Source organism: Megalops cyprinoides, unplaced genomic scaffold (genome assembly GCF_013368585.1).
Source record: "Megalops cyprinoides isolate fMegCyp1 unplaced genomic scaffold, fMegCyp1.pri scaffold_189_arrow_ctg1, whole genome shotgun sequence".
Lineage (NCBI taxonomy): Eukaryota > Metazoa > Chordata > Actinopteri > Elopiformes > Megalopidae > Megalops > Megalops cyprinoides.
Genome location: NW_023494691.1, coordinates 1 through 7,377, shown reverse-complemented (window position 1 = coordinate 7,377; position 7,377 = coordinate 1). Strand labels below are relative to the sequence as shown.

The 7,377-nt window shown below is 48.0% G+C and overlaps 1 long non-coding RNA gene across 1 annotated transcript; it reads left to right on the top strand.

Annotated features, from left to right (window-relative positions):
- Positions 1–448: 448 nt before the first annotated feature.
- LOC118772284 lies at positions 449–2,823 on the top strand. Its single transcript, XR_005004674.1, has 3 exons — positions 449–1,430; positions 1,513–1,558; positions 1,636–2,823. It is a non-coding gene; the product is annotated as an uncharacterized LOC118772284 (long non-coding RNA).
- The last annotated feature ends 4,554 nt before the right edge of the window (positions 2,824–7,377 follow it).

Genomic DNA, 7,377 nt, shown 5'->3' with positions numbered 1-7,377 from the left:
TAGTATTGGAGAGTTGTCGGTTTGCTTCCAATAGATATTGTTGTTTATCCATAATGACTATTTTAGAACCCTTATCCGCAGGTTTAATGATTATCTCTCTATTCTGACAGAGTTCCCTAATGGCTGCTCTCTGTACAGTAGAGAGATTATCTATACGGGCTATGGAACAGGTATGTGACTTTGCTGTTATTAAGTCCTTCCGTATTAACTGTCTGATAACAGGGTTCACTTGTGCAGTTTCCGGTTCCCAATATGAAGGGAGGATAAATGGTATCTGTTCTGTCTGTGTATCTGAACCAAAATAATCTAACAATTTTATTCTCCTATGAAAGGCATGGATGTCCCTCCAGAGGTCCCGCCGGATATCCTGGTTGGGGAGAGGAATAAAGGTTAGGCCTCTCTCCAACACTTCCACCTGTGCCTCGGAGAGCTGAAAGGTAAGTGAGAGGTTAAGCACATTACTGTGTTCCAAGAGCTGGGGAGATCGTGACCGCTTTTCCCCCCCTAGAAGTTTAACTGCCGGCACCAGTGCTGAAATATCCTATTTGCCGTGGTTGGAGTCCAGTGAATGTTATCACCTGTAGTGAAGAAGGAACTGTTGTGTATCTCCAACAAAGGTGTGCAGTACGTGGCAATATATTTATTGATTATAGTTAAGTTAGACTTCTGCAGTTCTGTTAAGTTGGGAGAAAACATAATCACGGGCACGAACAATGTTGCATTCGGAAAAACTCTCTGTGCTGTTGTAAGTAATTGCTGTAACTGTTTAATTGCTGTTTTTCTAGGATCCTGATCTTTATTGTTGATCCCCAAAGAAAGGATCACTTTTTGCGTGGACTGGAAGACTGGGCAGTTTTTGAGCACGCCATTAATGTGGTAGAATGTGGCGCCTGGATAACTATCAATTTGAATTTGTTCATTTTTAAATGAAGGAATTCTTTTCAAATTTGAATCACCAATGAAAATTATTGGCTTCTCTGCTGTAAAGCGCCAGTCATAGAGTTTGCGATCTGACCGTGGGTGGCCCCTGGGGTAGAAAACAGGCTCTCTCTCCGAGACCGTGTCTCTTAGGGTTTGAGGGGAGGACTCAGATTGGGGTCGATTCATGGGATTTTGCCCTTTATTTGCCCCTTTCATCATGTCCTGTACCACCCCCAGAGTCACGGATTCGGAGAGAGGCTCCCCCCGCGGGGGTAAGTGCTGTGCTGGAGACTGGACATCGGTCTGTCTGGTTGAACTAGACCTGCCTGTGGGTGATAAAGCCAAAATCATGTCATTTGTACTTATACTGACATTGCTCTGTTTTCCCAAAACAACAGAAGCTGCAGAAGCATTTTCCGGCAAAGTGATTTGATTATCCTGTTTCTGAACCAGGTCCCCCTCCTCACCGTCCCCCACTCGGACCTCCCAGCATGCCCCAGAAGTGGCAGGTGAGTCTAAGCCTGTGTGGGACAGTGTAATATCAGGTACATGTGAAGCTGTATCAAACTGAGATTGTTCTGTATCTCCCAGGGTGGCCCCATTGTCAGCTTTACGGCCCACCTGGCCCGGCCTACAGGTAGGTACCACAGATATATTCTCAGCAGGATGGTGATGAATTTCTGCTTGTACTAAAATTTTGTTTTTCTGTTGTAGGGTGCTCGACTGAGCTGCAGGCGGCACGCACACGGAGGAATTCTCATCAGAGGTAAGTTTCATTGTTTCTTTTTTCAGGGTTCCTGTTTCACCATTATGTGTTGCAGCTATAGGGCAAGACTGCCTGGGGGTAGCAGGCCTACTAATGGGGCCCTGTTGGCCCGCAACTACCTGGGCATAGGTAGGTACAGTCAGAGGCGGAGCATCCATATCAGTCATCTCAACTGGACTCATATGCATCTGGGGACACAAGGTAGGTGAAGTAGTGCCAGGCGTCCTAGAATGTGGTGTTGTAGTCTGGGGTGTAAGCAATTCCATCACTCTTTCACAGATCATTCTATTAAACTTATGTTTGTAGCGGGCCTTGGCCCAAACTATTGCCATATTGAAGGCCTCCTGATCAAAAGGGCCCAATGACTGAGTGATTGAGGCAATCACTCCGTCGTAGTGCATTTGTAATATTGTCATGTTAGTGTCCATCCATCTCAAAGTGTTCTCCTTCACTTTGTTTTTAGTTTGCTCAGAAGGAGAGGATGGCTTTATGAAAACTGTTAATTTATTCACTTGCCTCATCATACCTTTGGGAAATGTTTTGGACTCCACTGCCTGATTTACTATTTGAATGTGATGGATTGCTTGCATGAGTTTGAAATATTCCTTTGTTGTTTGTTTGTTAAGCCTTGGAGGAACAGAAGGTGCAAGGGAGGGGAGAGAGGGAGGGGGAAGGTTCTCCTGTACAGCCTCAACAGTGTCTTCATTCTGAATATTGGCCAAAGCCATGTATCTATTCTTTAACAACATTCCAAATTTTAATCTGAACAGTTACAGGCCTAAACACCACTGTGATAAGAAACAGGTTTTCCCCTTTCAGGGCTCTCACCCTTCCTTTCTCCTTTCGGCTGGTGGGTACGAGAAGAAGGTTCTCTTGGCGTGCGGTCCCAGGATGGCTTTGTGTTACTTCCGTCCGTGGCATAAAGTTCAAGAGAGAAACCACAAGATGGTTACCAGGGAGTGAGCAATGCTCAGTTTAAAGTTCTCCTGCCCAGAACGGGATCCACTGCCCCTGGGGGAATCCAACAGGCCCCGGCCTTCAGGTCTCCTTCCGCTGTATTTAACTTTTTCACCTTTCTTCTCTTTACAGGTGGTGGGGGAAGCCTCTTGTGACTAATCAGATTAAAATTGTACTTTTTTGTTTAAACTTTTAATAAAAACCTTTTTAAAAAAAGAAAAGACACACAACTTTGTCCAAATTGCTTGTATCTCAAAATAACAAGACAAACTCCTAACGTTTCGCGTATCAGCTTCGTCAGAGGAAAATGGAGGCCGCAAGGCAAGGATTGCTATATAGGTTTACTAAAGGGGACTGGCTATAAAAGCAGGCCCCAACATAAACGCTTTCCATTGGTTCTTCAGTCTTATAGGAGGGTGGGATTTACACTCCCCTAGGACTTGTCTGCTATTCTAGGGAGGGGTTTTCCTCCAGGGAAACAGGAAAACAGTTCCTATTGGCTCCTTTAAAATTCTAAAAACTAAGATTTCCTCCCCCCCCCCCCAATAGGAATTCCCTTTAAAAAAAATTGGTCTCCCATCCCCAACCTGTTCCAGACTTGTCCTGCTTAGCTAAAATAATTGCTGGAGGTAGCCTTACAAATGACTGAGTGAAATTTGTAATTTCACCGGGCCTGCAATTCAACCCTATAGAGGGTTTTACTTCCAGAGGGGATTTTATTATCTCTAAAGAACAGGGAGGACTCTACAATGGCACTGGCCAGGTTAGGTTGTTTTGTTATGTGTTTTCTTTTAAAAAAAAGAGCACAAAGCTCTTCAGTGCTCTGGCCTATTGTATCTTCCCCTAGGGTTGTACCTGTTCTTAGGGTCCCAACTGGAGTTAGGGCTAGCGTTTGGGCCACGGTTGCAGTCCAGGCCCGATTCAAGGTTGGGGTCAGGGTTGGGGTTAGGGCCCCGGTTAGGGTCAGGGCCCAGATTGAGGTTGGGGTCCACAGTAGAGTTAGGGCCAAAACAGCCAGAGCCCCAGTTAGGGTTGGGATCAGGGCCCCAATTAGGGTTAGGGCCCCAGTTAGGGTTGGGGTCAACATTAGGGGTAGGGCCACTCCAGTTGGGGCCCCAATTAGGGTTGGGGTCAGAGCTAGGGTTGGGGCCACAATTAGGGTTAGGGCCCCCATTAGGGTTAGCCTTAGGGTTAGGGCCATGATAGTCAGGGCCCCAGTTAGGGTTGGGGTCAGGGTTGGGGTTAGGGTCACGATTAGGGTCAGGGCCCTAGGTAGGGTTGGGGTTAGAATTAGGGTTGGGGCCACCGCTGTCAGGGCCCCAGGTAGGGTTGGGGTCAGGGTTGGGGTTAGGGCCTTGATTAGGGTCAGGGCCCAAAATCAGGTTGGGGTCAGGGTTGGGGTTAGGGCCACAGGTGTGGCCAAGATCTAAGTTAGGGTTAGGGTGTGGGCTGGGGTTAGGGTTAGGGTTAGGGTTAGGGTTAGGGTTAGGGTTAGGGTTAGGGTTAGGGTTAGGGTCAGGGTCAGGGTCAGGGTCAGGGTCAGGGTCAGGGTCAGGGTCAGGGTCAGGGTCAGGGTCAGGGTCAGGGTCAGGGTCAGGGTTAGGGTTAGGGTTAGGGGTTAGGGTTAGGGTTAGGGTTAGGGTCAGGGTCAGGGTTAGGGTTAGGGTTAGGGTTAGGGTTAGGGTTAGGGTTAGGGTGTTTTGTTTTATATCGTTTTTAAGAAAAAGGAGCACAAAGCTCTTCAGTGCTCTGGCCTATTGTATCTTCCCTTGGGGTTGTACCTGTTCTTGGGGTCCCAACTGGAGTTTAGGGTTAGAGTTAGGGCCACGGTTGCAGTCCAGGCCCAATTTAAGGTTGGGGTCAGGGTTGGGGTTAGGGCCCCGGTTAGGGTCAGGGCCCAGATTAGGGTTGGGGTCCACAGTAGGATTAGGGCCAAAACAGCTAGGGCCCCAGTTAGGGTTGGGATTAGGGCCCCGATTAGAGTTAGGGCCCCAGTTAGGGTTGGGGTTAGCATTAGGGTTAGGGCCCCAATTAGGGTTAGGGTTGGCCTTAGGGTCGGAGCCATGATAGTCAGGGCCCCAGTTAGGGTTGGGGTTAGGGTTGGGGTTAGGGTTGGGGTTGGGGTTAGGGCCAAGATTAGGGTCAGGGCCCTAGTTAGGGTTGGGATTAGAATTGGGGTTGGGGCTGCTGCTGTCAGGGCCCCAGTTAGGGTTGGGGTCAGGGTTGGGGTTAGGGCCTCGATTAGAGTCAGGGCCCCAAACCAGGTTGGGGTCAGGGTTGGGGTCGGGGCCACAGGTGTGGTCAAGATCTAAGTTTGGGTTGGGGTTAGGGCTGGAGTTGGGGTCAGGGCCTAGATTGGGTTCAGAGTCAGGCCAGGATGGGAAGGCCGTACCTCCCCCGGGTGGCAGCAAGGGAAGAGGAAACAATTCTAATATAAATAATTCATCTATATGCGGGCTCCAGGGCGAGAGGCGGCCATACAAGTGCTGCTGTCAAAAATAAGTGCTTAAAAGACATGCATAATGAAATCAACCAATTCACACACACATATATAAGATAAGGAAAAGACAGAAGGCTTTATTCACATGATTAGTGACCAATTCATCAAAAAAAACCAAAGGTAAATTAATTCATTGTTGCCTCTCTCCTGGCCCCCCCATATATAAAGTGCTAATCCCCCCTCTCCCCACTTCACCACCAGGAGGAGCCCCACCTCCCCATCCTACCCCCTCCTTTCATTAAGCCCCAAGGGTGCAATTGTTCTTAACTTCATTATCCACACTCTTTCCCTCATTCTCCTCTCCCCATTGGACCACCCGGGATTACTTTCCAAGCCCGACACTTTTAGACCCGAAACCGGATGAATTTGAAAATGACTGGTAAGTTCAGTCTGTAGATGAAATCTTTGGATGTTATATAAGTGCTGTTTTAGCCGTGTTGCTATGGTATGCTGCGTCTCTCCTATATAAAGTTTGCCACAGGTGTTGCAGGTAATTGCGTAAATCACACTTCTGTCTGTAATTGATATCCTTTTCCAGACTGGTGCTCCCTCCCCACTGTATTTATTTACCAGATAAGAACTGTGTTGAAAATATCTACGGACCCATAATTGTGAGTTATCTCTATTCGACGGTACTCTTGAGCGTACCATCAGGTCCTTTAAATTCTTGTTCCTCCTGAAGGCCGCAATTATTCTATATGGCTGAAGTGCCGGTAATTGATTCTGCACATTCCTAAAGTTGTTCCTAATTTTTGAAATCAACGTTTTATTGGACTCCGAATAGGTGGTGATAAAGGGAATGATGTTCGTTTCTTCCTTCCTTTGCACCTGGGCCAAGCCTTTTAAAACTTCAGCTTTTGCATATCTTAATAGCCTCTTTGAGTACCCCCTGCCTCGCAGCGCTTTAAACAGCGTCGTCGTTGCGATTTCAAAATCCTCCTGGAAGGTACATATTCTATGAAATCTGAGTATCTGTGATTTAACTAGGCCTTAGGGTTAGGGTTAGGGTTAGGGTTAGGGTTAGGGTTAGGGGTTAGGGTTAGGGGTTAGGGTTAGGGTTAGGGTTAGGGTTAGGGTTAGGGTTAGGGTTAGGGTTAGGGTTAGGGTTAGGGTTAGGGTTAGGGTTAGGGTTAGGGTTAGGGTTAGGGGTTAGGGTTAGGGTTAGGGTTAGGGTTAGGGTTAGGGTTAGGGTTAGGGTTAGGGTTAGGGTTAGGGTTAGGGTTAGGGTTAGGGTTAGGGTTAGGGTTAGGGTTAGGGTTAGGGTTAGGGTTAGGGTTAGGGTTAGGGTTAGGGTTAGGGTTAGGGTTAGGGTTAGGGTTAGGGTTAGGGTTAGGGTTAGGGTTAGGGTTAGGGTTAGGGTTAGGGTTAGGGTTAGGGTTAGGGTTAGGGTTAGGGTTAGGGTTAGGGTTAGGGTTAGGGTTAGGGTTAGGGTTAGGGTTAGGGTTAGGGTTAGGGTTAGGGTTAGGGTTAGGGTTAGGGTTAGGGTTAGGGTTAGGGTTAGGGTTAGGGTTAGGGTTAGGGTTAGGGTTAGGGTTAGGGTTAGGGTTAGGGTTAGGGTTAGGGTTAGGGTTAGGGTTAGGGTTAGGGTTAGGGTTAGGGTTAGGGTTAGGGTTAGGGTTAGGGTTAGGGTTAGGGTTAGGGTTAGGGTTAGGGTTAGGGTTAGGGTTAGGGTTAGGGTTAGGGTTAGGGTTAGGGTTAGGGTTAGGGTTAGGGTTAGGGTTAGGGTTAGGGTTAGGGTTAGGGTTAGGGTTAGGGTTAGGGTTAGGGTTAGGGTTAGGGTTAGGGTTAGGGTTAGGGTTAGGGTTAGGGTTAGGGTTAGGGTTAGGGTTAGGGTTAGGGTTAGGGTTAGGGTTAGGGTTAGGGTTAGGGTTAGGGTTAGGGTTAGGGTTAGGGTTAGGGTTAGGGTTAGGGTTAGGGTTAGGGTTAGGGTTAGGGTTAGGGTTAGGGTTAGGGTTAGGGTTAGGGTTAGGGTTAGGGTTAGGGTTAGGGTTAGGGTTAGGGTTAGGGTTAGGGTTAGGGTTAGGGTTAGGGTTAGGGTTAGGGTTAGGGTTAGGGTTAGGGTTAGGGTTAGGGTTAGGGTTAGGGTTAGGGTTAGGGTTAGGGTTAGGGTTAGGGTTAGGGTTAGGGTTAGGGTTAGGGTTAGGGTTAGGGTTAGGGTTAGGGTTAGGGTTAGGGTTAGGGTTAGGGTTAGGGTTAGGGTTAGGGTTAGGGTTAGGGTTAGGGTTAGGGTTAG